The sequence below is a fragment of the Sinocyclocheilus grahami genome, unplaced genomic scaffold (genome assembly GCF_001515645.1).
Source record: "Sinocyclocheilus grahami isolate Dianchi unplaced genomic scaffold, SAMN03320097.WGS_v1.1 scaffold342.1, whole genome shotgun sequence".
Taxonomy (NCBI): domain Eukaryota; kingdom Metazoa; phylum Chordata; class Actinopteri; order Cypriniformes; family Cyprinidae; genus Sinocyclocheilus; species Sinocyclocheilus grahami.
The window spans coordinates 498436-507569 of NW_015505521.1; the positions used below are offsets into that span (position 1 = coordinate 498436).

The following is a 9134-nucleotide window of genomic DNA, read 5'->3' on the forward strand; positions in this document are numbered from 1 at the left end:
TGTGTTGACGTCATTTTAACTGAAACAGGAAGACAGGGCGGGACATATCAAGCAGCCCCGGCCCTTTTTAAAATAGCCAATAGCGTTCGTTTATATCACAGCTTGGACTAGATCCGTTGAGCTCCGTAAAGCCGCATTTGACAGGGTATGCCAGCCACAGTCTCATCCATATTGCTATAAAATTCAAATAGTTCCGATACATTTTGTGGTCTGCGCCGACTCGCGCATGTGATCCGCTCCATGCTATCGTGTCTCTGGACCGGAGCAGAGTGTGTGTGTGGTGCGGTGGTTAGCGTGACACAGCGTGTAACCAAACTTCTTTATTTCCTCAATGGAAATCATATTTACACTGTTTGAATCATTCCCTGTCCCCTATATAGTGCACTACGTACCATTCACTGTACAGAAAATACTAATTCTGTGGACAAGTGACCGATTTCAACCGCGGCTTCAGCGTCTATTTTATAGTGTAGGGGGTGGGCACTTCGGATTCTAGAGAGCATTTGATTGGACAGAAAGTTTGATGAGAAGCTGAAGTACGATGTGACGTCAAAAAAATCGTTGAGCCGTTTTGGCGGAAGTGACGAACTGAAAGCTTTGAATACTTATATCTTCTAAATCACTGTTTTGGAGCACACTGCCTTATAGATAACTTTAAGACTAACATATTGATACTAACACCCAAAAAAATGGAATTTTGATTTCATGGGGACTTTAAATATAAAAAACGCACTTACAGTCTGTGAGTAAGAACAGCCCGCATTGTAGTCTACTCTACCAGGATCAGGAAACAGTCCTCCATAAAATGTGCTGCACACATCTGAATATTTGGGTTGAAGTGTTCTGGAACAGTGTTGTAAATACAACTTAACCACTGATTTCTAGTCGTGTCCTCTTTTGGAAGGCCAAACAAAGTAGTTTCGCTTTCACAATGAAACACAGCGTGAGCGGAGGCCGGCGGCTAGAGTGAGGAACGGCCGGAGGGCTAGAGTGAGCAGACTTGCGGCAAACACATTTGACGACCTCGGGCTGGACTCCACTTCGTCCACGGTGAAAGCCATTCCGGCAATTCACAGCATGAACTTGATGTATTTCCTCAGCGACCAGCACAGATCAGCTCCAGGCATGACAAAACGATATCGTCCTCTTTTGAAAGGCCAAACAAAGTAGTTTCACTTTCAGAACGAAACACACAGCGCCTTCACGACATTGCGGCGGCGGCAACAATACTACAGCGAGAATAAAAGTTACGCCTTCTTTCTTTGCATGAACATTTGGGCGGCGTTATGCAAATCTTCTCACATCGTGACGTAGACATGTGGGGGCGTGTTAGAACAAGCCGTTTTAGGTAGGTGTGGTTGACTCTTAACTTTTATAAAGAATGTCTGTTTGGATTTGAGACTTTAGTCTTTGCAACTTTACAGATCTTCTTTATGCACCAAGAGCTTGTAGCACTTCAAAGAGAAAGGACACATTTTAATTGCTTCATATGACCCCTTTAAACTACAGAGAGTAGAAGAGCATGTCATTGCATTGCATAATTAAAATGCAATGCAATGACATGAATATGCTAATTAATGCTAACATATGCTAATTTAGCCATTTTCAATGAAAGTGCTTGGCAACAGTGGCCTTTGTGCAGTCGGTCGGAGGTTACTCATTCTGTGTGGCCTGTCCATGAGCTTTAACTTACCAGTAGAGGACTCCACAAATTTGAGTCTCTTGGGACGATGAGAGATGGAAGGCTCAATGTGCTGCTGAGCCTCAGGTATACTGAGCGTTGTGGCATCTGCCCTCTCCTGCAGTCCTGGGCAATAATTCTCACAGTCATCTCTGATACATAAATAAACAATCAATACACTATATATAGACCTGTTCCAAACCTCTTGTGAACCCTAACTAGACAACACTTTTAGTCATCACAGGTGTGCTCTTGACACAAATGCAGGAATAGTATACTCTCTAATACAGCTAATTCTGGCCAAGAACTATAGAAGCAACGCATGTATTCCTAATGGCGAATGCAATTCCAGAATGGACTGTGAATATCACCTGCAGTATAGAGGTGAAAAAAAAATGTTGAGAGGAAATTACTAATATATATTTAATTCTGTATCAAAAAGTATCAATAAAAAGTGTATCTTCTAATTCATGGACATCATCCAATTAAAAATGTTAAGTCTGAAAATATATTTGTGTACTATGCATTTTGATGTTTATTAGAATGTTGTTAGCCTAGCTCATAGTAACATCAAAATCTATTGGAAACAATTCAGTCACATTTGCTGTGCACTTTACTTAAGGAGCACTATTTTTGTACTGCACAAGTTGCTTTCTTTGTAGAGCTTTCCAAATCTGTCACTTTTGGAACCTGGTTTCGGATGCAACCTTAGAGCAGCGGTAGCCCTCCAGTAGTAAACTTGGCTAACTCTGCCTATTTTATGCAGTAGACTAGATCCATTTTCCTGCAGAGTTTTGCTCCAACCCTGATCAAACACACCTGAACAAGCTAATCAAGGTCTTCAGGATTACTAGAGAGTTACAGGCAGGTGAGTTTGATCAAGGTTGGGGCTCTGCAGGAAAGTGTATCTCGAGGGCCAGAGTTGAGAACCTCTAGACTAGGGCATTGGATCTCAACTCTTTACAAGCCCACTGCTCTGCACATTTTGTATGTATTGCCTATTTATAACACCTGAGTCAGATCATCAGCTCATTAGGAGAAAGCTAGATGAACTGAAATAAGTGTGCCATATAAAAAAGAGACATACAAAATGTGTAGAACATTGGGTCCCCCATGACCAGAGATAAGAACCACGGAACAAAAGGTGTCCAATCCTTCTCCTGAAGGGCCAATGTCCTGCAGAGTTTAGCTCTAAACTTTGCAAGAAAGTGGCCCTTCAGGAACATGTTTGGACACCACTGCAGTAGACAGAAATTAGGCTCACTAAGTCAGTGGTTCTCAATTCTGGTTCTGGCAACGCACTGCTCTGCACATTTTGTATTTCTCTCTTTTCTGTCACATTCAGTTCAGTTCATGGAGATCTCTCCTAATGAGCTGATGATCTGAATCAGGTGTGTTAGATAAGCATACAAAATGTGCAGAGCGGTAGGCCACCAGAACTGGAATTGAGAACCACTGCACTAGGTTGCACATAAGGTGACAACCTAAATCCTAGGTCTTCAACCCTCTACTGGTAACCCACTGTCCTGCAGAGTTTAGCTACAACCCTAATCAAACACACCTGAACCAAATAATCAAGTTCTTCTGGATCAATTCAAATATCACAGTCCAGGGGAGCTGAAGCATGTTGGAAATAAACTTTGCAGGACAGTGGGTATCCAGAAGCAGGGTTCAAGACCGAGAACCTAAATGGTGGACTTAGCATTCATGTTGTAGTTGAGGAAAGCTGAAAACTCAGAGGCCAGCTTCTCATCACTTGTGAAGGCACAAACGCAAGCATAAAAATGGAGGCAGTGCTCAAGTAAATTGTGCTGGTGGGAATTTTCTCCATCGTTGATATTAGACTGACCCCCACTTCTCGCCCCCAATTCCCCCTTGGTATTAGGTACATAACATGCACATTGAAAAGGAGCCACACCCACAGTCTTGTCTTTAACACCAGATAAGCCAGATGCAGCAGTCCGAGGGGGTGGGCTTCACCTGGTTGGCACTTCACTATTAGGGTCCCTTTAGAAACCCTCTGCACTAGAGGTCCCGGTGTCTCTGTAGCCAGCCTCCACAACTCTTCTTTGGCCTGGGAAGTGGCCACCAGGGCCTCCAGCACAGAGTTCTTGAGTGGCAGAGGTGTTGCTTGGGTCTGACACTCCATGGCTTGCTTCACATGGGTACAGGGACTTTTGGGTGGTTGTGATACTTGCTGATGGCCACCTTCAACTGTTGACTCGCTTTCGTTCTGCTGGCAAGAGGGCATGTAACAGCGACCGAGGTTGACACGGGTCAGCAGGGTTCTGTCTGCAGTAGTAATAGCTGTATCCGTGAGGACTAACTCAACAAAGCCTTGTTGTTCAGAGCCACGTCCCCGCTGACACAGAGAACACTTGCGGCCCTCCGGCCCTGCCACCTCCACTATCTGACAGTCTTGTCTTTAACACCAGATAAGCCAGATGCAGCAGTCCGAGAGGGTGGGCTTCACCTGGTTGGCACTTCACTATTAGGGTCCCTTTAGAAACCCTCTGCACTAGAGGTCCCGGTGTCTCTGTAGCCAGCCTCCACAACTCTTCTTTGGCCTGGGAAGTGGCCACCAGGGCCTCCAGCACAGAGCTCTTGAGTGGCAGAGGTGTTGCTTGGGTCTGACACTCCATGGCTTGCTTCACATGGGTACAGGGACTTTTGGGTGGTTGTGTTACTTGCTGATGGCCACTTTCAACTGTTGACTCGCTTTCGTTCTGCTGGCAAGAGGGCATGTAACAGCGACCGAGGTTGACACGGGTCAGCAGGGTTCTGTCTGCAGTAGTAATAGCTGTATCCGTGAGGACTAACTCAACAAAGCCTTGTTGTTCAGACCCACGTCCCCGCTGACACAGAGAACACTTGCGGCCCTCCGGCCCTGCCACCTCCACTATCTGTTACAACTTGAACCACTTCATGTGCCCCTTTTTTCAAACGTCCAGTCCCATGGTCCCCATCCCTGAAGATGGTTCCACAGGCCTTGTTCTTACAGCTGAGGCCACGGGTGCCGTTGTAAACGCCACACTGAGGGCACTTGCAGATGCCTCTTAACGTAGCCTTGCCCAAGTTTGACAGAAACGCAGGAGTCTTCCGTTTGTCTCGAGGTCTCCTATTCAAGTTGCTGGAGGTTTGAGTAAAGGGAGAAACCACCGTTTGTGACACCAACGGTATTGCAGAGTTTACCAGAGAACCATCCATTGTTGGCAGACATACACTGAAACTGAGATTGATACAGGACAAGTTTATTGTTCATCAACAAGGGGGGAGTCATAAGCAAAGGACTGTTTAAATACTGTAGTGCTATTATGGTACAGTGCAGCCTTTTTACTCCAACACAAACCCCAGCGAAGTATCGCTGTGTCCCTATAAAATATTACTGTAAATCCTTGTCTGACTGTCGAGATTGCCATATACTGGTTTGTAAAAAGGTCTGAAATTGTTCCTGATTCAGTTTGATTCATTCACACAGCTCACTCACACATTGAATAATTTGAGGAGGTTTCTTACATGCAGATAGATACTTTATACAACAGAAAACAAAAAGAGCACTGGATGAAGTAGATGTTAACCTACAATCCATTGCAGGAAACAAAACGTGTAAATGTCTTCTGTTGTTTAGCAGCTATGAAGCAGCTCTTTATTGTGCCTGCAACTTGTGAATACTGCAGGCCAAGACAATTTACACTATTTACTAAATATACCAAAAAGTAGTATCAAAATACAGTATGTAGACACTTTTTTTTTTGAGAAGGGGCATATGTATATGGGTCAAAGACAAAAAGGGTGTTTCAAGCATCAAAAAAATAAAAGTGCAATATAGCTTTACGTTTTGTTTTTTCACCATACATTAGAATGTGTCCTGTTTAAGTTTATATTTTTTTAACAAAAAACAATTATCATGGATTTTTTTACCATGTTTGACAGAAGACAAAAATGACTAAAATGTCATTCAGTGTAACAATATTTATATACCAAAAAATCTTGTTAGGCATATTTAAAACATTAATCATTTGATGACATATTAAAAGACTATTTAAGCATCACAGTGCAGCCCTCAAATATCAATTAACTTTAATTTTTAAATCTTTATACTTTGCTAATGTCCTTCAAACCACTATGGTTTCCAATTTGCCAGCAAGAAGTTTTTGTAAGGAAGTGAAAATCATTTAAAATATATTTAAATTTAGTATGATCATATATTCTTATTTGTATTTTTATATAAGTATAAGTACATGTGTTACACTGAATGACCATGGTTTGTTACTCTGAATGACGATTTGCCAAAAAGAGAGATAACATTGCCATTGTTCCCATAACTGAAATATTTTTAGTATTAATCCGTGTCATTAAATTAGTTTTAATAATAATCCTGTGTAAATGACTGCAGAAACAGATGTTGAAATATAATAAGCATTTTTCTGATGCTCACCTGCCATGCTTGCTTAGCTTGTCACTTTGTTTCTGACTTGCTCAGCCTCAAAAATTAATTTTTTTCCACATTTATTAATACTTTCTGTTTGCAAAAATAAATTACATTATCAGGATGAGTATTTGGGGTGGGCCTCAGTGATCTCTCTTGAACTTCTGACATACTGTAGTGAGGGGGTTTCTCTGCCCAGAATTATTGGCAAGCTGTTATTCCAACAATTACAATCCTCACGTTCACACCAACAAAACGTTCACACCAAGTACGGTAAGGATAAAGATAAAGATAAAAAATATATATATATCAGAAAAGTGGTGGAAAAAACGTTCTGTATAAAAGAGCCTCAAAAATTCATTTTTTTCCACATTTATTAATACTTTCTGTTTGCAAAAATAAATTACATTATCAGGATGAGTATTTGGGGTGGGCCTCAGTGATCTCTCTTGAACTTCTGACATACTGTAGTGAGGGGGTTTCTCTGCCCAGAATTATTGGCAAGCTGTTATTCCAACAATTACAATCCTCACGTTCACACCAACAAAACGTTCACACCAAGTACGGTAAGGATAAAGATAAAGATAAAAAATATATATATATCAGAAAAGTGGTGGAAAAAACGTTCTGTATAAAAGAATAGCAGATTCTACAGCACAATTAACGATAACTTCACAGAAAAATTATATTGTTGGAATCTCTTTTATATTGTTGGATTTTTTTTTCAGCTGATGAATGATAAAAGCATTGACAGCCAATTAGAATTCATTCAACTTTAAAGAGCTCGAGCATTTAAAGTGGCAGACAACAAATCTGCAGCACATGCTTAGAATGAACAGTGCTATTGTTCATCGGTGTGAAGGCTAACATAGTTACTGTTATAGTTATTTTATAGTTATTGTTCTTGGTGTGAACGGGCTTTAAGAGTGCCACCCAAGCTACTGGGTCCACATTTACTTTATTAGCTTTTTGGCTTTATACAGTGCCTAGTGACTCTCTCTGTTCATGGGTGTCTATAATTAATCAATAATCAAATCAAACAATACCAAAATGCATTCAAATATTAATATTTATTAAGTTTAACACATATTTGTCAATGCTAAACATTCCTCATTTATCTGTAATATAAATAAGATGCTAAAATGGTTATTTATACAGTGATACTGTCATTCAGTGTAATGGATGTAACCTATGTTATTGTTACCACACCATGAAAAGGTGAAATTATCAAGTATTTAAGAGCAATAAACTCACTTTTCTGCAGCACCACACGGTCTTCCAGGTGCCATTTAATGATGTCGCAGACTGCCGAATGACTATCAGTTTTGTTATATGATTTCAGAATAACTTCTTATTCCTGTTACACTGAATGACATCTGATAAACTGCATTTTCGGGACAAAAGTCCCCTGTCCATTTAAATACTTTAAAAAAAACAATAAGACATAGTCCTTTTAATATTACACAGCCAATACTTACTTGAAAATGACAAGACAACAAATATATTTTTTAACTTGGTATTTTATATGTTTATTTAAAAATGTATTGGTAAAATCATAGTTCGGACCATTACGCTGAACGACAATTTTACACTTTGGAACATTATTTCCCCCATATTTTGACATTTTATTGTCACAAAAGTCATTTGAAATATGAACGTAGACAATTTACTTGCATTTAAGATGGTTTTTATGCATTTAAAATGACTTTTGTAAATGTAATTTGATGCGGACACCAAAATGGTGACGTCTCGTCTTTGACCCACATTCATATATGTCCAAACAACCCTGGTGTTGGATTGGCACGTGTCTAAATACCTATTTATTGCCACAGTACCAAGTCCAGAAAACCATTGTGCTTTATTTGGTTAGTGTAATTTCTAATTGTAAAGTTCCTAGGCAATAAAACTCTTTAGCCTATGTAACGAATGGCGATAGATACATTTAAAATGAGTAGTTTTTGTACATACTTCATGGTGTAATTTTAAATAACGAAGACAAAAACACAGGAAACATTCATAAAAAAATTTTTTTTTTAATTCTTCCAGAAGACACATACTTGCACATTTGCACAAATGATATGAAAATGTAATTGACATGCAATTATACACATTGTGTTGGGGAGAGTTACTTTTAAAAGTAATGCATTACAATATTGCGTTACTCCCTAAAAAAAGTAACTAATTACGCTACTTAGTTACTTTTTATGGAAAGTAATGCGTTATATTACTTTTGCGTTACTTTTTAAATATGAGCAGGGCTTGATTGTTTTTAATATAAGAAGTTCTGTTTATAGCAAATGAATAAACCTCAGGCTGAAGCAAAAGTAAATTCACGTCTGTACAGTAGAACACAGGAGAAGAAACTCTCTTCAGCAATAACAAAACAATGAAGTACAATTGTTAGTTTCTCTAAAGTAATTTTTGCTTATTAGTATGGTTGAACTGGATCATCAAAGGTCAGCAGCAAAGATATTGGTTAATAAAACAGGATTAGATACATTTGTGTTATTTAACATTTAATTATTGCAGGTTTGAATCATATTCTGAGTTTGCATTTCACTGTTTTAATTCATTTTGATGAATACTAAATCAGTTTTTTGTGAGTGGGATGAATTTATGCACATTCACATTTAGTCTAGATCTACATCATGTTCACACAGCGCACACAACTCCTCTGCACTCCTGATTTCTCCCAATATGGGGACAGGAGACTTGTCAGTCAATAAATGGGAAAACAAAGTAACTGGCGTTACTTTTTTGAAAAAGTAACTCAGATATTTTCTAGTAAATTAAAAAATGCGTTACTTTACTAGTTACTTGAAAAAAAAGTAATCTAATTACATAACTCGCGTTACTTGTAATGAGTTAACGTTACCCCCAACACTGATTTATCCTACTTATTTCCATCACGACCAACAATTTTGCCCCTAAAAAAAAACAATTTTTTTCTAATTAGCAACACCAGTATGTAGTGTAAGACCATCCAGCTCAAAGACAGGACATAATGAGAGACAGAAATGTTGG

At 39.3% G+C, this 9134-nt stretch overlaps 1 pseudogene; it reads right to left on the reverse strand.

Moving 5' to 3' along the window:
* The window catches only part of LOC107603167 (uncharacterized protein C2orf42 homolog), a 15199-nt pseudogene extending 9982 nt beyond the window's left edge, over positions 1 to 5217 (reverse strand).
* Positions 5218 to 9134: the final 3917 nt, after the last annotated feature.